General features: G+C 39.4%; 1 long non-coding RNA gene across 2 annotated transcripts; it reads left to right on the top strand.

The window, feature by feature from the left end:
- Positions 1 to 1319: 1319 nt before the first annotated feature.
- Positions 1320 to 16166, top strand: LOC139795551 (uncharacterized). Of its 2 annotated transcripts, none has more exons than XR_011725564.1 (3): positions 1320 to 1541; positions 13791 to 13835; positions 15866 to 16166. It is a non-coding gene; the product is annotated as an uncharacterized lncRNA (long non-coding RNA). The 2 variants fall into 2 exon arrangements; XR_011725565.1 differs by lacking the exon at positions 1320 to 1541 and adding an exon at positions 10380 to 10733.
- Positions 16167 to 22470: the final 6304 nt, after the last annotated feature.

Here is a 22470-nt window from a genome sequence, read left to right as displayed (position 1 = left end):
CATCCCTTAAGAAGAAAAAGATCTGATTTACAAGATTTGTAATAGCTGTGTTGAATTCAATTGCTGGTGCAGGAAACAGGGGAGTCCATATTCCCTTTCTCTTCATTCTCCACAACATATTTGGCTTTAATAACCTGTTTCTGAAAATACCAGTGGTAAGTGGCTTTGTAATAAGGGGAAGGGAGAGATGTGAAGAGAGGAAGGAAAATGCTGAGTCTGAGATCTTTCCTGACATTTCTCCTGGCATGTCCCTCTTGTATGAGGGAAAGAGTAGAAATGTAACCTCTCCCTAAGTAATTAAATGAATACTTAACTTTCAGGTTTAAAACTTACAGTATATTATAAAACAGCTATGTATCCTCTGAAAAAGGATTCTGAATTGCATTCAGCTTCTTTTGTTATCTGTACATGTGAGTTTTGGAGTGATCAGTATGAATATATTGCAGGTGCAGCATCTCAGGAAATTGCAAGAAGCTGTGCTGTGGTTTTGTACCATACAGGAGTGCCAGAGCTACAACTCTTGGAACAGCTGTAAACTGGAGAGGAGTGAGCATCTGAAGTGTGATTTTATAATCATAACAAGTGCTGATAATCATCTATATAATAGGCATGAAATGAATGCTATATTTTCTCAGATTGTACTGCTACCAATTTAATTTAACTGGAGACTGCAAACTATTTAATTTTATGTTGTGTATTACCTTTCTCATGTGCCCAGTTTATCTTTCTAAGTGTAAAGAGGGCTTTTTGGATGGTAACAGCAGTGGTATTGTGTAAACTTTGATGCTGTCTCTGGACAACATCCTATTCCAGTGAAACACATATTTGCATGTTCTTTAAGACAAACTACTTGGGAATCCATCGGTCCTGTATTTTATTTGATATCATTCTATCATACGTAATTGTTCACATAAAATGGATCCTTGTACCTGACTCTGAAATGAAGTTTCATTTTTAATTGTAAGTTCCTCATAAATTCAGGTGATCATGGTATTCTAAACGTTTCCTAACCCCAAATCTCAAAGTGGCATAAGTAGTGATTTATATTTTTTTTTTAGCAGAGTGATAGCAATCCATATCTTCTGAGGATCTGATGACCAGAATTACCTAACCTGATAATAATTCCTGCTGATGCTTCATTTGTATGAGTAGAACAGAGGGAACTCAAAGACCACGGTGATTATTCATATATTGTTTGATGCCCTTTTATTCCACCACAGAGGCTTAAAAGAGCCACTGTGGTAATAAGATTCATACCCAGCATTTTACCTCCGTGAAATCACTGACTTGATGAATGATACTGGTATGCAATGTTTCTTTCTTTGCAGGTATGAAGGGAAAAATTAATCCTGGGGACTTCAACATGAAAACCAGTGACTTCAGCCGAAATCACTTGTGCATGGAAGAATTTCTGATAACCACTAACACACACACGAGCATGTCTTTTTGACTTTTGGCAAGTGGCAAAGGAGGAGAAAATGCAAGTACCAGATCAAAAAAACAGCCTCTGGCAAAAAAGGGGTTTTCAAGTTGTCAGCATGGTGAGTCATCTGCAACGTGTTTCCATAAATAAGACAACATCAGTGACTACCCCTTTACTTTTGGCTGCTGTAACACACACACACACTTCAGTGGAGTGGGAGGAGGTATGAGGGCTTACTCTGAAATGGAAGTATCAGGAAGAGGACATCATATGGAGCAAGCTTCTGAAGAAGCACAGTTTGCAACAGGATGAAGATTATTTGTTTTGCAGATAGCAAAACATATCCTAAAACACAGCTTCTTGGTGAGGTGTTATATGAGAAAAAGATACATACTAAAAGTCAGCGTTGTACTGTGTGAAACACAGATCTTTTCAGAGTGCTTGTTTTTAATGATGGGAATAGAACACTCTCAGCTCCTCTCTAAAGCTTTAATGCTAACAGAAAAAGTATTTTTTCATACAATCTTAGTCTGAGAAAACCCCTTTTTCTGTCTTGGTTATGAAGTAAGAAAAATTATGGTCTCAGCAGTACTACCCCTGTCCTCTGTCTCTGGGTTCTGCGCCTGGGTCTGTAGCTAATGTGCCAATACCTGTCCTATATTTCAAGTGTAGCAGGAGGTCTTTTGAGCAAACTATCATTTAGTAAAGAGCTAGAGATTGCATAGTCCCCTGTGGCGCTGGGAAAATTTAATGGAGTTGGAGACTAATCCCCCCACTGTTGCTCCATGGAGCATGGGGAGCGAATTCCCTTACCTCTGAGGAAGAAGTCAAATGTTCTCAGAGGGGGATCTCAGCCAATTTTTCTCTTTCCCTCCCTTTTGGGTAGAATTTTCTATGGGCATGACTGAGGACTGACCCTATGGAAATTAGAATTTGAGAAGACCTATTATAAAATTGATTTTATTTCCTTGTCACTGCAAAGTTGTTCCCTGTAGCATGTTCTCTAATGATTTATCCAGGACTTTCAAATGTTGTAAATACTAGTGGTTCTGTATTTCCCTGGCCTGTCTTACTGATGGATGGCACAGAGATGGGGATTACAAGCTATAGCAGAGATGAAAAGACAGACAGCCAAATAAGATAAAGATGAAATTTCTTTTTGACTGTAGGAGTAAACTGCTTGGGAGGATCAGGAGTGGAACCAACAGCATTCGTGGTGTATATTCTAGTTGATATAGTAGTTTAGATCTAGTCTATGTTTAAAGGCAGTGAAATTTTCCTCAGACACAAGCCCAACCCCTTTCAAAGATATCTGCCTTCAAATCTATTGAAACTCTTTTCCCATTATTTTCTTGTAGTATCTTTGCACAGTATCTGGGAGAAGACCTTCCTATTCCTCCTGTCTTCCCCTCGGTTCTCTTATTAAGGCTTCCCTGCACACAGCCCTCTGCCCACACAGGTTTCTTGGGAAGAAGATGTGATGAGAAGTGCTGAAGCAACATGAGATAAGGATGTTCTTGTATCTCTGATCTGCTAAGCAATGTCTTGTGAGATTTTTAACGCAAAGTGGTTTACCACAACTAAATAAAAACTTTTCAATACCTTACAACACTTGGGAAAGAAAATCAAAAACATTTTCCTTATCACTTCTTATTGCCAGTGTTACCAGCAAATTTACTGTTTGTGCAGTCCTGTTGATCTCTTCCACTACTTGTCCATTCAATATAGCAGCGCATGGGCAATGTAATGCTTGAAGTTAATAACCTGGTATCTTTGCTACATTTTTTTTTTCCTTTTGGTATTGACTATGGAAATCGTTAGGTAGACAGCAAATGTGGTTGTGAATTCAATCTCCAGGTTTCTCTTTCCATGGGGCACCTCTTTTCCATCATTGCTTTTGCTTTGTTTGTTCACATTAAATATTTATTGTGTTTTAAAGAAGAGTGAAATTTCAGGACAAGATAATAAAGATGATAAACCATGTAAATCTTTCCAAAAACTTTGGGAGGATTTTAATATTAATGCAGATCAAATATGGAAATATATGCATCTTGCAAATAATTTTATGGAAACAAGGAGAGCTGGGGAGTCAGTGTAGGAGTAATCCTTATTAGGATGAGTTTCTGATATTGATAAGACAGAAATACAGCATGTCAATTTTTTCTCTTGCTTAGATCTCGTCATTCTTTTGTGAAAAGACAGGAAAGAATGACAGGTCCAGTTTTTGGGGTTTTTTGTATTTTTTATTTTAAATAAACTGCTGAATAAATCATTAGAGAAGGAATTACAGTGAACAAGTTTGCAGTGACAAGGAAAAAAAATCAGTCGTGTAACAAGTCTTCTCAGTTTCTAATTTGCAGAGGGTCAATCATCAATCATAGATTAATTATAGATAATTAATGTTCTACTACTTTTAATATTTTAATAAGCATGAATATCTCTCCTCCTGTGGTGCCCTTAGGGTTACTTTATTTCTCTTACTGTGAATTTCAGTACAATATGGTCCTAATACTCAGGATTCCTTACTTAATAATACTAACTACAATTAATGCTTAAAGTCCTTAATTTTTTACATTTCCCATTTATTCTTTCCAAAATATAATTGAAATAATGTAATAAACTTACTCAATAGCAACACAGAACAGACATGCTAAGTCTGAGAAGAGAAAATCATGAGGTAGGATACAGGTCATTTTTTATCACAGCAAAGTCCTGAGCTATCCTTTCCAATTTTTAGAATTTTTTTTCAAGGATAGATCATGATATAGATAGTGAAAATTCTTAGCCCACATTTGAGGTAGTTTGTGTTCCTGTTTCATACCTAAATGGAGTATTCCCCTTTGGCATTACCTGATCACTGAATTTATCACAGCAACATCTTGGGTTGCTCTGAGTAACTTTCACACATGCTCATAGCTCACACCAATCAATTTAACAAAGCTGGACATGAATGGAGAGATTTGTAGTTGAAAATAGGATAGGATTTTCAGATGGTCCTCAAGGACCAAAGTCCCTCACTGGTTGAAGTCCAGGGTTCCCAGGCCCAGAAATATGCCAAATACAGAGTATTAAAGAGGAAGAATCAATCTACACAGCCTTTACTTTTCCGAGTTATGTCTCTTCTTTGCAGACAGCTTCCCTCAGCAGGAAATCCTCAAAGGTCCACGGTCATGTTAAGGAGTGTGGGATAAGTGGGGCAGAGCCCGGAGATTCAGAGACCACCTGAGTCTTCTAACACTTTCTTGTAATGCTATCTCTTTTCAGTCTGAACATTAAAATTTTGATAGAGATTTCAGATTTGCCTAGTCTGATGATTTTGCAAGTCTGCATATGAAACTCATTTGTGCTGTGCTCTAAAATAATTTCTGTAAATGCCCTGCTCCCATTTATCATTCAATATGTAGGTTTCGTTCACTTACTGTGTTCTAGGATGTGCCCTTAGCTAACTAGTGAGAAACCTCTGCAGGATGTTTTCCTCATTAGAGAGGCATTTTGATGTTAAAGGAATATTTTTCTTTTTATTTTAAAATGTCTCATTGGATAAATAGTATACAGATTTTCCTGAGATGTGCTGTGAGGGCAGCTGCTTGGAAAATGAAGAACAGAACCTTCAGATCTCTGGAATTAATGGGAAAGTTCAGTGAAATTTGTATTAGACTCTGATGATAAAGCAATCTGAAACAGAAACATCATTAAAAGATACTGGTAATGGAATTGTGAGTTTATTTGTCTGAAAAACAGCCTGTGAGGTAATAAGTAATGAATTAATGTAAAAAAGTACATCTGTCTCTACAAGGAAAAGATTCTTGTTGAATACATCGTACATTTGTACTGATGAAACTATTAAAATAAGTGTCTTTGAGATAAGTGAGTACTACAAAGATGACCAAGTTAACAGAGGGCTACGAGGGTTTTATGTTAATTAAATGATAGACACACAGTCAAGAGACAAATTGTTAATATACACTAAACACAGAAAATCTAGAAGACCATCTGATGCATTTTGTTGGAGAGAAAACATGTCTGTTTAATTAAGGGCTGTAATATTGCATCTATGCTTGCAGGCAGAGATAAGGTAGCTAATCTAGCTTTTCTGGAGGTTCACTTTGTCTTTTTAGTGTTTAAATTTCAACCTTAAGATTCCCCTAATGCTGCTGTTTGTATGGGAATGTTTCTCGGCTTCTGGCACATAACCGATTCCCTCCAAGATAGATGCACCTCCAAAAAATGACTGCTTGTCAGGAAGATAGTTTTTCGTACCTGGCTTTAATGCAGACCTTTATTTTACAGACAGGCTTCTCAGAGGCTCATGCTGTCTTTATTTTTAACTGATTAAAAAAAAAAAAAAAAGAAAGAGGGGGGCGTGGGGGACGGGTGAGTGGGAAATGCTGTCAGGCAGACTTTCCAGACGAGACTGGGACAACATCTCATTTAAATAACCACCCTACGGATCCATCAAGCTGAGCTGAGACATGCCTCAGCAACCTCGACTCCAGATTGAGCCCTGGGATGGAGGGTGGGATGCAGGAGTGCCCACAGTGCATGCCTTGGCTCCCCTGGCTGAAGGTGCCTCGGCTCTGGAGAGCCCTGGCATAGGCAGAGCACTCTCTTGCAGAGGAGCTTAATTGTGCCTTTGCTGTATTACCCAGAAACATATGGCTCAAAGCCTACAGGAAAATATCAGAAGAGGAATTTTGCAGCAATAACACGACCCTTATTTTGTGTGGTGTAAAATCAGTATTTGCTGTTTTAGCATCTTCACAGGGTTTGAAAACTGTGTGTTGTTCAATTTCACTGAGGCTGGGGTACTCACCTCCGTTCCCTCCCCAGTCTACAGGTGTTTTTACAGGGAAGATGCATTTTCCAGTGGACTGCAGTATACAGGTTTTGCTTTAGTAATTGCCCATATAAAATGTTGGGGTGGTAGATATCAGCCCAGTGGAAATTCAAGCACCATAAATTAAAAGCAAAACCTGACATGATTTGTACCTCCCTTATAAAGCTCTCACAATTATTTTTTTTTTTCAGTTGAGTAGGTCTCAGTAGGACCTACTCAAAACAGCCTTGCACAAGCTTTGCAGTGGTTCACCTCTACTAGCAGTAACTCGTGTTCTGAGAGATGTGAACAGAGACACTGGTGCAAATAACACCGGGATTAATTTCTTGCTTTTATTTTAAATGTCTGGGTCTCAAAAAGCACCAGCATCTTGGTGTGAAGCCACTTGCAGCTAGCATCTGAACCTTCAGGTGGGTCCCATGAAACAGCTCATGAAACTGTGCTCAGTGATGGACAGTCCCCACAAATCAGCCCAACTGATCTGACTGTCTTTGTGCTTGAGCTATAGATGTTTTCCCAAACAGATTAACACTGATTAGCAATGAATTATCAAGCGTAAAATGAGTTTCTTGGCTCCTAGCCACTGGACACATACAAAGACTGGGTATCTGCAGGAGGAGGGAAATCAGCATCCACAGATGAGTAAAATGCTTGGATGTATCTGTCATGGCAGATTATTGCCAGCTCAGAATGCAAGTGGCCATTGCCAGATACATGAACACCTCTGTCCTAACAGTAGCCACATCACTGTGTAGAAACACCAGCTCTTAAGACATTTCCTTTCTGCTTATCTGTGATTTTTGAATATATGCAGCAGCACGGCATTTGAGCACGTCTGTCATTCCAAAGCAATCTGCTCTTTCGAGGGGGCTGCTTGCTTAAAAAGCTGATGCTGATGCTGCTAAAAACACAGGGGGAGGGAAAACTCAGGTTACATCCTAAATAGGCTTGTAGACACTGGGCTGCTTTAGGAGAAGTTAAAAGAAATGTTGAGAGCTTAATAGCTATTTAGAGGGAAAGTAAGCTTTTGTTTGAGTACTTTCTCTGAAGAAAAGCCTTATTGGAAAGGGAGTTGCTGCAGACACAGGTAACAAAGAGGGAAATTGGTCCACCTGATTATGAAGAAGATGGGAGTGATCAGCAGAATGGTTGGTCTATTAGTCTGTGGCCTCTACTCTATAAAATAGGAGGACTCTTTCTTTATTTCACTGATGACAGGATGAGGTTGTGAGGCTTCTTTTAGCCAGCAGGAACATGCAGTCTGCTCATCCCTTCTGCCAGTTAGTTTTAGTTATTCTAAGCAGTCTGATAGTAGGCACAATATCCCCACAGTTAACAAGTGTATTATCACTTTAATTATCTTTAAATACTAGGCATGCTGTGATAGTAGGCATTGAGAGATTAAAAATACAGTAGATCTGGTAAAAACTGTTTGTCTTGAGTGGACTGAAATGCTTGGGGTTTTTTGCACATAAGAACTTATGCTTGTCACTAGTGCTCATCATCTTTGCTACACATGCAAATTAATTTGCCAGCAATTTTGTGATTGACAGCACAAAAAAAAATTTGCAAAAATATAGATGGTGTTCTACATTTACTTTTGAAAAAGAGATTTGGACATTCTTAAAAGAGAAAAGCCCAAATAAATATTTCTGTTATGAAACCAGATAACAAAAGAAAAAGAAATAACTTATGTTTTCTTATGTGATGATCAGAAAGGTGGATATTTATAGCTTATTTCTCTATCTTTGTGTCTACAAAGAGAGTGCTTGCATGCTGATGGAATAAAGGAAGGGGAAAAAATTACTGAATATTTGACTTTTGAATTTTGCTTTTCCTGTTTTCTTTTGAAAGCAGACAGTATTACAGCAACCTCACTGAATAACTCAAATTTCTGTTAAGCCAGATTTCAAAGGATTTTTTTCTAATAGAGTAATGTATATCTTTTTTATTATATATTCCTTTATGGTCTCAAATTAATTAACAATTTTTTATTATCTTATATTTTTTTTAATTTTGCATTTTCTCTTTCTTTCCTTCCTTCCCTCCCCTCATAGATCCTTATTATCTAGCACATATTTACTCATCATTCATACTCAGCATTCATTTTCCATGGCTGCCTCTTTTTCCATTTGCCAAATGTTTTCCTTTTTTTTTTTTTTTCTGAGACTGCTCAGGAACGTGTGTCCATAGTATTACCTGGCACCTTAAAAACCCAGCCTCCCCATCTCTAGTTCCTACATACAATGGAATAATGAGAAAAAGATGTATGACTTCAGCTTTTTATTTATTTCTAGGATCACTAGGAATCCAAAGTTCTGTGATGCACATGGGTATGCTGGCTTTACTGGAAGGTTCATGGAGAGTTACCTCAATGGTATATTTTCAGACTAACACATATATTTCAGGTGTGTAGCACTGTTTTCACTGTTTTCTTGAAGGGCTATAAAGAGCAGCCCTATTGTGCTGATGCACCAGCACTCAGACATCACTGAAATATTCAGATATCATGGTTAACTCCTGTTTTCCTTTAAGGGAACCCATTCCCTTAAATTGGTGTCCCTCAGGGTTCAGTGTTGGGCCCAGTTCTGTTCAATATCTTCATTGATGATTTAGATGAGGGGATTGAGGCCATCATCAGCAAATTTGCAGATGACACTAAGCTGGGGGGAAGTGTGGATCAGCTGGAAGGCAGGAGGGCTCTGCAGAGGGACCTGGACAGACTGGAGAGTTAGGCTGATTCCAATGGGATGAGGTTCAACACGGCCAAGTGCCGGGTCCTGCACTTTGGCCACAACAACCCCATGGGGAGCTCCAGGCTGGGCACAGAGTGGCTGAGAGCAGCCAGGCAGAAAGGGACCTGGGAGTCTGGATTGACAGGAAGCTGAACATGAGCCAACAGTGTGCCCAGGTGGCCAAGAAGGCCAATGGCATCCTGGCCTGGATCAGGAACAGTGTGGCCAGCAGGTCCAAGGAAGTGATTCTGCCCCTGTACTCAGCCCTGGTGAGGCCACACCTTGAGTCCTGTGTCCAGTTCTGGGCCCCTCAGTTGAGGAAGGAGATTGAGGTGCTGGAGCAGGTCCAGAGAAGAGCAAGGAGGCTGTGAAGGGATCCAGCACAAGTCCTGTGAGGAAGGGCTGAGGGAGCTGGGGGTGTTCAGCCTGGAGAAGAGGAGGCTCAGGGGAGACCTCATCACTCTCTACAACTCCCTGAAAGGAGGGTGTAGCCAGGGGGGAGTTGGTCTCTTTTCCCAGGCAACTCTCAGCAAGACAAGAGGGCATGGTCTCAAGTTGTGCCAGGGGAGGTTTAGGTTAGATACTAGAAGGAATTTTTTTATGGAGAGGGTGATCAGACATTGGAATGGGCTGCCCAGGGAAGTAGTGGATTTTCTGAGATATTTAAAAAGAGACTGGATGTGGCACTGAAAAAGAGAAAGATCCTGACAGGATTAACTCCTGTAAGGAGAGGAGAGCAGGCCAAGCTGTTTGTGTGAATTTACTATGTAGAATAAAAACTTGTAATATATGTTAATGAATTTGTATTCATAACCAGTAAAATTCAGGGTTAAACTGAGAAAGAAGTGAACAAAGCAGCTGAGACGTGTCATTTTCCACTAGAACAATGTAACCAAACACAAGGCCAGAACGGGATTAACTTCTTGTCTTGAAGATAATTAAAAGTGTAGGTCTTGTTCTTAAAACAAGACACTGCCAAGGCCATTTAGGCACCAGCTGGGCACCAAAGAATGTGAACATCTGCACAAGAAGGACATAAAGATGTCACCACCAACAGATAAGAAGAAAGTTATGGATAGGGTCTGATATCGCCGTGTAACAATATAATGAAGTCAGCAAGAATTGAGAATGTAACAATGTGGTAACCTCCCCTTTTACTGTGTAAATACCCCAACCCTTTCCCTTAACCTTCGGAACTCTTTGTCCAGCGAGAGCTGGGAGTTCCCCGGATCCGCAAATAAATACCTTTGCTGTTTAAAGACTTAAAACTTTGTCTCTAAACAGTTTTATTAGGCCTTTTTGGGCTTCAGCACTCAGTGCCATGGTCTGGTAACCGCAGTGGTAGTGGATCAAAGGTTCAACTTGATGATCTCAGAGATCCCTTCCAACCCAGCCGTTTCTGTGATTCTATGATTCCAAGCAATTCATGGTGTCTCTGTTTCCAGCAGTACTTAATACACTGCCTTGCATCGAACACTTGGCACAGAAGAATCTCTGTACTTGGAGCAGCTGTGTTCATTGAAGATTTCTTTTTCCACCTTTCGGCCCTGTGTGGATCTTCAGCTCTCTGCTCTGCACTGCCTCTTTCTCTGATCTTCTGAGAGATTCCGTAGGCACAAACTGTGCTGAGAAAACCACACCACTCTGAAACTGTGAGTTTGATTCCAGGCCGTCTGGTGGGACTCCTGCTAAAAGTCAGCATCTAAAGAAGCAGCTCATTTGAATTCTGGGTGTGCACGTGAGTTAATATGAATATACTCACACACATTGAAGGCTGATGTATCAAAGACACCATTCAACACCACCTCAGGAGTGTTCCTAATAGTGCGACCATTTCTTCCTTCTGTCAAATTTATCAATGTCTGATGTCATTCTTTCACAAAGAGAGAGCCTATTAATATGTATAAAGTTAAAAAAAAAAAAAAAAGTACATCCCTATGCATTAACATTTACTCATGGCAATTATGTCTGAGCTTATTAAATTCATATACTCGCCCCCCTTTTCTTTCTTTCTGTTCCACCCCCACGGAAAGCGGCACCAGATCTATCAATTTTTATGAAGTTATATGTCTGCGTGAGTGTGCTTATATTTATATGTCCTGTGCTTATATTTATATATGTGTATATATACATCTGTATATATATTTATACTTCAGTGCTAATGACAGAATTATTTTTCCCACTTTTTGTATCTTACTGCTGGAGCATTCCCTAAGAAAACTAAGGACTCATTGCCTGGAGCCAGACTGAGCTATTAGGCAGGCACATAAATGCATTGCCCCGGGAAGAACACAAGGAAGGAATCAGACCTGAAAGCAGCATAGTTTGTCTTGCCTCTCCTTCCTTGTTTGTGGAGAGGTAATTTGCACTCCCTCTTCACATGCCTTTTTCTGGTGCAGTCAGCAAGCATGGAAGAAAATAAACTCTCACCTCTTGCCATCCCCCTTGTCCCTGAAGTCTCTCCCTCCTTCCTTCCTTCCACCCCTCCCTTCCTCTAGGAGGAGGAAGCCAGGACCATCCCATCCTGCTGGGCATCCCCTGGACCCCTCCCTGTGCCAGACTGTGCTGAAGAAAGGACAGTCTGATAAATATTCTCTATGTGTGGAGACAACCATAAGTGCTGCATGTCTCCTGGCATGGAATGTTTGCCTGTCTGTGTTTGCCCAGATTCTCCCAAAGAATGACAGCTCTCAGTCCCTGGACTCTGCTGCTCAGTTTAAGGTGGAAGGGGGCTGCATTTCCCCAATGTCATGATCCATGATTGTCCCTCTGTGGGTTTGGGACATGGCAGTTGGAGAGAGGAGAGATTGTATCTTTATTTTATATAAATCTCCTCCTGCGGGGGTAGTTATAATACAATTAAATCCCCCTCTATCTTCTTCCAGCTCCCCACTGGGGCCTAGAACTTGCAAATAAATGAATATTTGTTAGAACTTTAAACTGCAAGCTTTAGGCTCAGCAATATCACTGTCTTGTGTTCTGTGACAGTATAGGGTGGAGGAGGAAAGACCAGAGAAGGTAGGTTCCTATTTCAAGGAGTAAGTTCAGAGTTACTGGCTCAGCCAGATCAAAAAGCTGCTATTGCAGTAATCACTGCAGTACCTAGAGGCTAGTCAGGATTGGAAGAATGCAGCTTTGATGTTTTCCTAAAATGAATACAAACATTTTTCACTCTTTTAAGATGAGTCAACAAAAGAGCAGCTAACTGCTCTGCTAGCCAAAAGGCACCCAGCACTACTTGAGTTACTGTGTCTTTTACTGTGGCTTAAATCACACTTTAAATATTATCTTAATTTCTTCTCTTTGTGATCAACAAGAAATTAGAGGGCAGAGGAAAGAAAGGGAGCAGGGACTCACATCTTTAAAAGTAAGATGTTGGTACCTATCGACTCATATTCAGCCCACTCCTGGTTGTGCCTTGAACTCTTGCACTTGCTGTTGCTCACAGTGAAATAAGCAGCAGCCCTGCCTGGCTGGAGTTTAGTCAGAGGACTACAATGTCCCTAGACATTACCCCATTGCCTCACAACAGTCACATTTGTCTGAGATCTTCGGGCTGGTGACCCCTCAGCTATCACACCAAGTCCTGTTGGCTTTCCTGAATGTAAGTGAGATGCTTCACTGCCATCAGTCATAACTTTATTGATCGTGGTCAAAATAAGTTTGTTTTCTTCAAAGAAGTGCTGTCCATGTGTTTTTCTTCACAATACTGACAACACAATTAACTTCTAGTGTTCTTCACATCTGTACAGTTGCACAGCTTCTGAAGGCCCTCTGAGTTGGGTGATTTATAAGCCCTGGGTGCCACTTGCCTGTGCTATTTAGCAGAAGTCTATAACCCAATCCTTTCCCTAATGTCATTAAAAGGTGTAATTAATCAATAAAAGGGGTCAGTTTATATTCTCCAGACTGAAGTGCCAAACATCAGCATAATATCCTCTCTTGTGGCTGGCATCCCTTCGTTTTGTGGTTTACCTAAAATTGGCAGGACAGCCACAGCATATACCATGGGATTGCTTCCCAGATCTGGGACAGTTTTTATGTCTGCTGTAGACAACTATTTTCTCTGTTGAAAGAGTTTTTTTTTTAATAAATAGACAAGCTAGTAGGGAGTAAAATTTTGCTTTCTGTGGTTTGGGGAACTTTCTTCCCTTATTTCAAAGACTTAAGTGTCATGGGGAATCCCTTAACAGCCATAGGCCCTGGGAATTAAATTTTCTCCATCTGTTCCCTATTCCCTGAGCAACATAACACAAATTCTACTACCATCTATTTCTCTAAGCAGCCTCCTGTGGAAAAAAGGAGACTTGATTAGTGCATGTGCATATGGCTGCCTGTCCACATTTGGAAAACTGTCCACTAAGAAAAATATTGGCTTGATATTCATTACCATCCTTGAGCTCTCTGCATTGAATAAATGAAAAGGAAACATTGCCATGGTGTGAGGCAATACATGAAACAAGGACTGAGATATTCTTACCAAAAACCAAATCACTTCTAATACAGTTCTCAAAGCAGTCCTTCTCTTAATAAAGAGAAGACCTGGGTTCAGCAAATCTGTAGCTCTCGTGTTTTGCCAGTGCACAGCAGATGATGTAGAAGAGTTTACTGATAGGTGCAGTCTTCTTAGCAATATCTTTTTTCAAATGATTTCAATGCTGTTCATAAAGCAGTAGTATCTATCCTCATCTTTCTTAATCTTAATTCTGAGTTGCTGTTTGGCTTTTCTAACTGGAATGGCCTTAAATATTTTTCTTCATCTGTTTTTTGAACTGGGGATATTTTTGTTTTACAGAAAATGCCATTTTGAAGTGAGCTTCTATGATCTTTTGGACTTCTGGTGAGTAATTACAAAACGCTCTTCCATTTTCTGTATGTTTTGAGTTTGAAGCTGCCATGAACTTAAAGCAGGTTTTCATCCCACGCTGTTTTGTCTATGTCTAAATGCTAAAAAAACTTCATTTCATTTCACAACCTACTGGATTTTCTGGAGCAGTGGCCTTTCTCTTACACTGAGTTTGAACAGATCTGGCCTTGCTTATGCCTGAATATGGCTCATTTTGTATGTGACTGAGACCATTTGGAACAGTGGTGGGTTACTTTTAAGATTTGGTACTTGTTTAGAAAAAGCTTTGCAGAGTATGGCTGCGTCCTATGTTCCTTATTCACTTGACTGCTCTTTTTCATTCACCTTTGAAATACCTATAATATGGTCCATGTGTGCAGACAGTGTTTTATGGATCAAGTGAATTGGCAAATTAAGCTGCCTGGCTATGGAATTCACTTCCTTGAAGTGCAGTGCTTGAGCCTTTCGTTCCAGTGCAGAAAGGGGAAATTTAGAACAGACATCAATAGATCTGAGATATTGCAGAACAGTTACTTTTTATCAGTGGTGCCTTAATAATGAAGAGTTTCAAAACCACCACTTCTGCAAAATTTCACAGTTGCTGTCTGGACACAGGCTGGCCTGACATTTGGTTAATGGGTTTGTTGGGGTTCTTCTGGGGACATGGCCAAACAATGAAAAATAACTTCATGAATTTCATGAGCAACTGTGAGAAACATCCTTTACAGTGTCCAGTCTGTGAATCTATAAATTAGAAAATATTATTATTTATTTTAATTTTGATTAAGAATGGGATTTTTAAATAGCGCAGATGGATATAAATACTTTTCACCTGCAGTTGTCTGTACACCAATATAAAAAGAATTTGTACAATTTATAACAGCTGTTTTGATTTCAAAAATTAATTCAAAAGACTGCAGTATTCTAAGCAATGAAATATGATTGTTTTTAACTAAATCCTACACTAAAAAAGTAACAAAAATGCCAGTGACTGTAATTATACAGTACCTTTGTCTGAGATTGTTAGCATGACTGGGAAACCTTCAGACAACTTTCCGTAGGAGGGGTATTCAAATCAGAGAATGTAGAAATTTTTCTCTTTTTTCCATCTGTTACTTTTCTTAGAGACAATCTAGCAACCTTTCCCAAGTGGAAAGCAACATATGTATGATCATCATTAGAAGCAGAATTGTAGTGCCTTTCATCTCTTAAGAGTCAAAGAGAAGCCCATTGTACTTAACATTGTACAAAGGCAGCACTTGTGTAAATGTAGCTCTAGAAGGACCATCCTAACTTGATCCAAGAAAGTTAAGAAAACTGGCAATAATAAAATGCCACCATCAGCTAATATTTCCTTCTCTGACAGAGTAAAGTGAACATTGCTGTCACCATGAGAAATTCCATCATCACCTGCAGTTCTGCAAACTTGGTTGTCCAGTTTTATGTTGCCTGAAGGACTAAACTGGACCTCACCCAGGTCATCCATCGGTTGCAGTTGTTCAGGCCTCCAAGTCCCCAGCAAAAATCTTTTCTTTCCTCATGATACTAAGCTGTTTCTTGATTTTCTGTCCCCTTTCACTCAAAATTTGCAATGAGTTTGTAAAAGAGGGAGATGGCAACATAAAAATGACTTGGAGGGATTTTTCTAGTACTAGCTTGTAATATGTTTTAATGATTTTTTCATTTACTGAATAACATTTCATGTAAAAATTCAGGTGTGTCATTCCAGACACACACAGTTCTGCTATTAATGCCATGCCTGTGTTAGAGCAACTTCTGATTTCGAGATACTATTTTATGAAGATAGCTTCATAAGAGAAGTTTCTTTTTCATTTCTAGTTAGTTAAATTATAGCTGTTTCTAGATCTGATGGCTAAGAGATGGGATCCTTTTATTTGGCTACAGTTTAGGTAACTACATTATTTATGAAAATTAGCATTTGTCCTTACAATCTATCAGGAAATAATCTGCATAATCCCCAATTTCTTTCAGAAATTGAAACATGATTCATTTCCTTTTCACAGGTTTGATGCTGTAAGAACATATGAAAACTTCTTAAAAATACAGCCTCTGAGGCCAGAGGCAAACTCAATCTCTTCTCAAACACTTTGCTTGGAGAGGTTGGGTCACAGGGATGGATGCCAAAGGAAGGTGCTGAGGGCTCAGGACCTGGGATGGAGACTATGGGACTTTTTCAAGGTAGAACAGCAACACAGAAGGAGGATATTTTTAAAAGCAAAAATGCTTGCCTGATTCTCCTGTCACTGCTCAACGACATGCATTAATGTATACTATTTAAAGCTGCATTAAATGCATAAATGTGTATCGTCTGTGACACTCAGTTCAACAGATACTAAAAGCTCCAGTCCTGTGTTAATCATTCAACTTACTCTTTGGACAGTTGCAACTGCTTCCCATTTTCTGTGTCTTTTTAGCTTGTGACATGAAAGCTGGATTGTGGTGATGGCTTAGAGAGCTGCCCTTTGCCTTCCCCTTTACGAAGAAAGAAGGATTGATTATTTTTATTATTATTTTATACCAACACCAAGTTTGAAACATTTGTAGTTATTTAAGTTCTTAAGTAGGATCTGCTTCTTAACTCAGAGTAAGATAGTAAACTCTTCCATGTGTTGACTGCATCAGTTATCCTTACAAGCTTTTCACATGCCTGAGGGGTATTTAGTCAGACGAGCTCTCTCCATTCTAGAGAAATCTCCAGTGAAGGTCAGCCAAACCAGCAACACTTACTCAAGAATAACATGATGGGTGTGTATGTGTGAACAGGAGGTCAGTGACATGATGCTGAGGAAAAAGAGTGAGGGTATCCCTTTCCTTTTTAACTCCTGCATGAGAATAATAACCCTAGTTTCAGAACAGAAGAGCTGAGATATTTTTCCTCCGCTATCTGCACTCCAAGCAGCACCAGGAATGAGGTCCTTCCCTCAAAAACTTGATTTGAGGTTTTCATACTCCAGAAATTTTGAAGTATCATCTTTGCTAATTTGTAAGGAAACAGTGGGCCAGATCATGCAGCAGGAGTGATGTGTCTGGTGGGTTCGCTCAGACACTATGGTGCAAAATGACTTTGCAGTCCAGCAGGGCTCTACAGACTGCATCTGCATGGCACTCCTCTCCTGAGATTCATCCTCTCTTCTCTGAACCAGGAATAAAATTCAGCTGGCAAGTGGACATAAGCAGTCCCCTACCTCAGCTGCATCTGACATGTATAGTCATGAGGTTGGGGACAGGCTGAAAAGGTGGAAATATGATCTTACTATCATGGGGAGCAGAGAAGCTGACATAGGGAAAAACTGCAAGTCACACTGAGGAAATGAGACCTACCTCTCCTTATGGTCTCTGTGTCCTGGGAAAGCACTCCCCAACCACAAAGCTCCATATTCAAGTGTCTGTCCTCCCCTTACAACTAATATACATTAAGGGGGTTATATATGTGAATAGGCTCCCCAGGAGCAAAGGAGTTACTGACCTGCAAGCAGTGTCGTGCATACACATTTGCAGGATCAGGCCCTCTAGGCACACAGGGGGCTTCACTACCCTGGATGGTGCTAAGTCTCAACCTGATGTGAATTAAGGAAAGTGAAGAGAAGCATATGGTTACATGGCAAGAGGGCTGTAGCATGGTTTAAAGTCTTAAAGGTTTAAATCACACCAAGGCTATAAAAATCAGCTTTGTTTATGGAGCGGTACAGAGACCTATTGTACTTAGTATCGATCAGTCCATTGAACACCTGATTCAAAATGTTCAATTGAAAGCTGGGGAAAAGTGCTAAATTGAACAATCTAAATAACCTGTGAACCTGAGAGTCGTAAATCAATGGCAACATTACACATAGTTAACCCTAACCAGTTAGCAAGTTGTCCTAATTATTAGCTGGGTTACCTGGTTAGGAGTTAGTTTACCCTGTCAGAATTGTATTAATACAAAAAACCTCTTTGCACTGAACACTCTCCAGTGAACAGAGCATCAGGCTTGTTAAAGCCTTTCTCCAGTGCCTCTGCACCAGGTAAACCTTGCTTGAATATCAGTATGAAAAAAGAACATTTGAAATTAAGATCCAGGCTTACAAAAAGACACACTGTTAACTTGAGGAGACTTAAAAAGTGTTGCTATAAGAGATGCAGCACCACTTTTCAAGAGTGCTTCATTCTGCATGGGGGGGTTGTTCACATCTGTATGGGCACTGCCAAACACTGAATCTCTCTGAGGCCAGTGCTGTTTTGTTAATTTTGTCCACAGGCTCTTTAAAGGTTTTGGAAGGACACTGGTTTGCTGGCCATCTTGTTTTAGAAATGCCTGGCCACATTTGCCTTTCTTTACTTCCTAAGGACAGTAAAACTTCTCAGTTTTTCCAGATTCTGTTAAATCATTTGTAGTGTTAATTGCACCTCTAGGTCTTTGCTAAATAAGCCTCCCATTAGCTTTTACATTATTGTCTCCTTTCAACTGAGGCTGAAAGGGCTGCAATTGCCTGGGTTACACAGATAGCTTTAAAAAAAAGTGACTGGTGTGATGTTGGCTTTTTTTTTCAGTGTCCACTGGAATTTCTCCAGTGTTTGCAGACTTACCATCAAGAAATATGCATGATTTTGAAATGTCTTCATCCAGCTTTTTTAAACCTCTTGGCTGCAAGTCTCCAGGCCTGCTGATTTCATTTGTCAGTTAACATTCTCCTGATTTGCTGCTGGTATTAACAGCATTGCATTGTCTTCTTATGACAAAAGTAACTTGTCTCATTTTTCTTCAGAGAGCAAATTAATTTACAGAACATACAGATTTTTGCATATGTTATTGACATGCTATATTTCTGTATAGTCAAGACCAAAAATCTTTCTGACTATCCTTACCTCTGATGAAAAAGCTTACTTATTTCTTGCATCCTTATAAATTTTTTGTAGTTCTTATCTTCTGTCTAATACCCATGACTCCTAATAAGTGTCTTTTTTCACACAATTATTGTAATTTACATAGCTTTTTTTCACTTCTATGCAAGTCAACATTAAGGCTAGCCCAGCTTTCATTCATTTTTTTAAACCTCTAGTAAAATGTTTTTAAACACTTTAGAGTTATTATCCATATTTCCTCTCTAATTTCTTTCTCCCAACTGATTTAGCTCATAATTGTTTTCAGCTTTGCAAAATTGACTCCTCCAATCCATCAAGTATGCATATTACTGGTCTGGTCTTAATTCTGATTACATGTAACAAATAGAAGCAAATCATGATCACTTTTATCTAAGCTACTGCTGATTTCTTTAGACTAGTTCTGTGAAATTTTATGTTCAACTATAAGGATAAAATAATGCAATACATCATTCCAAAAGTGTTGGATGCAGCACTTTTTAAGGAGTTCATAATTTATGGCATATCCCAAGGATATATTAATTTGGTGGCATGAAAACTCCAAACAAAGCTATTCAGATTGAAGTGCTGACATTGCATGGTTTATTTTTCTTCGTGCTTTATGGATGCTTCTTTAATAAAATAGTTTTTCTCTTCTGTTGGTAATTACTTGCAGAAGGCAGTAGCAACAGAACAAAACCATACCTTTTTGTACCTCTTTTGTAATACAACAGTCTATAGATTATAGTCTATAATTACCTACATCTCTGAATCTGTTTCTTAGTTTTATAGTAATTTTTCTATCTTATTATGATGACATAACAAAATTTAGAAAGAACAACTGGCTTCCCACAGAATCTTTCCCAAGGAAAAGAGATGGATTAGAAGTGGAATATGTTTAATAGCTCCACCCCAACTGACATTTTAAGGGCATAGTGCCTGTCTCAGCTTTTTATACTTTCTCTATGCTTTCCTAAATAAATTGCCAGGTGGTAAACTAGATTAGAGAGTCAGACTTCAGTGCATCATTTACCCTAGAAACCAGGAAGCTGGCTCTGGAGTGTGAGACAGTGCTGATTTCAGTGGATCTAGGGTCTGACTCTCTACTGAAATTGTTAATGGACAAAGAAATAACAGCCAACTTTGTGCCTGGAGCTAGGGAAGATGATCTCATTTTCAGTACATTCTTCTTCCTGATTTTTTCCTGGTAGAGATTTTTTAGGACACCTTGCAGCAACCTCATTTATGATTCTGTTCATCTTTGGTTTGTTGATGTTAAACTCTTACGATACACTTAGGTGTTTTTTTAATTTGAAACCCCATCTTTTTTGTGCAGTTATGATTCCAGCTTTCAAATTGGATCAATGTTCAATGGAAATAATAAAAAATACATTGTCAAAAATGTGTTGCATTTCTCGTTGAAGCCCTCTGCCTTTCATTAAATGACCTTTTTGCTTTAGGACTGTCCTAATAATTAATAATATAATGATATTTTTCTGTGGCCTCTAAATGCTCAAGTGGATGAAACTCTTGGAAAATAGAGATTTGTGAAATTACTTTTTTGATGAAAAATGTAGACTCGCTAGTGCCAACTGTTTCATGAATACATTCAGTCTTTGCCACGTTTATTTTTATTGCTTTCAGAAAGCTGAATATAAACTGTTCTGATCCTTCCAAAATAACAGGTTTCTCTTGATGTGTTTGGAGAAAACTTTTCTCCCTGAAACTTTGTTGTGTTCTCTCTTCCATCAGAAGACTTGCCTGCTTAACAATGCAAACTTGATTAATGAGATGGTAAATGTGACACTCACCTCCTTTCAGAAGCATCTAGCAAAATGAGAACTGGGCAGACTACACAGTGGCAAGGTTTCTGTGGCAGTAGGCATGGAGTGATGGATCAGTGGTATATAGAGAGATTAGACAGAATCAGAAGGGCTGGGACAGCCACCTGTAACTTCTAGGAAATTGGGCCTGAAAAGCTTTGTTGACCCTCACTGTAGCTGGTGATACTTTTCTCCAAAGGGAGGGCAGAGATTTTAATACACGGTACTTTCCTGCTATCAGAGAACTGCAATAGGTTTTAAAAGCTAAGGTGATACCACTATTAAGTGGTTTACTGATGGGCTGTCCTCTGGGCCTAAAGAGGTTTGTAGGAGGCCCTGAGCCATAACTGCTTCAGCATTTTTTAACTGCAGTCTGGTGGTGTTTAAACTGGTTTTAGATGCACTATGACTTTCTGTCATAGTGCAAAAGATGTGTTGAGTAGAGATGACAGAGAATGCCAGTGGATCAGGAAAGTTCTTGGTAGCAGCCTTTCTGTGGGCCAGCTCACTGAGTGCAGCCCTCTCCAGCTTTCACAATCTTGAGGGAGAGAAACCTATAAATCAAGTTTTAGCAGAGCAGCCAAAATGAACTTCTGAGGATTATTTCCCATTCATAACTCACACCATCCTTTTCCTGTGAAAGTTTACTTATCCCCTTCTACCAGTACCAGTTGTGGGAAGCAAATGGATTACAGAAATGAAACTCTGGATTAAAGGTGGATCACACTGCGAGTAGCAACAGAATGTACTGGGAGGAGGCCCCAAGCTCACTCTTCCTGCATTTATCCCCCCTGTAAGAGATGGGTGGTTATGCTGGTCACATATCAAGCCCAAACGTATTCACCCTTAGAAAATATGCTACTGCAGTGTATCGAGAGATTAACCAGCCTGCAATATGCTAAAATACGGTCAATGTTCTGCATGTTTGAGTCAGTGCTGCTAAAGGCTTAACCAAATCACCTTCCCAAAGCTAACCCTGCTGACTACTGTCTAAATTATTTTCCCTTGGTAACCCATCCCGCTTCACTTGTCATTGGATATGGAATTGGGAGCTTTAGACAGAACACCGTAAAATCAGAGAATAGTGTGACTTGAAAACGTGAAGGAAATTCCATAAATAAGCATCTGACTTGTATAAGAGTCAGTCTTGCTATGGGAGTTAATTAACAAACAAGTCATGTCTGTGCTCCTCGCTGGTGGCTGCAGTAATCTTCTTGTTGGTCCAAAGAACTGAACATAAATAAGATTGTCACAAAGTGTATGGTGTGAAGGAGAATTTGGCATTTGGGAAAACAAATTTAAAGCAAGCCCAGAGGTATCACTGTGAAGTTTTCCCTTCACAAATGCTGTCACAGTTGGCAGAAAGGAATCAAGAGACTTATTTACAATTTAAATGTGAACTTGGTCATAAAGGACATTTTTTTGCAGGGAGATGTGGATCAAATATGTCCACTGGGTTACAGTGTTGAGACCACCCAGGCTTTTGCTAATGCTAGTGTTTACATAAAAAGTTAGAAACAAGCTTCTCTCCAATTAGAAAGCCCATATCTAACGAGATGCTAACTTGTTATATACCCTGTAGTCTAAATGTTAATAGCTTTGACCTCCTTCAGTTTAATCTTAATCTCCTTGACAGAGCAAGTGAACTTTGGGTTATGCCTTACCGAATTGTTCCCTTTGTTTTCGTCCCCCACACCCCCCCAGTTATGTTTCCAACAGTGAGTATGTCACATATTGCAGACCCAAATGAAAGCCTGTCTTCTTTTTCAATCAGTCATATCACTAAGTATATGAGCAGAAAAACCCTTGTGATTGACACTGCTTCAACAAAAGCAGATTCAGTTTGCAGACGATAAGAGGCAAAGTCATACAAGCAGTGTTTACAAAGCAGTGAAGGAGAGAACAAAAATTAACGATAAAAGGACTAATCTTATTGTTTTACTAGA

This window comes from Heliangelus exortis, chromosome 3, assembly GCF_036169615.1.
Source record: "Heliangelus exortis chromosome 3, bHelExo1.hap1, whole genome shotgun sequence".
NCBI classification, from domain to species: Eukaryota; Metazoa; Chordata; class Aves; order Apodiformes; family Trochilidae; genus Heliangelus; species Heliangelus exortis.
The sequence above is the reverse complement of the archived record's forward strand: the minus strand, read 5'-3'. Positions and strand labels throughout refer to the sequence as shown.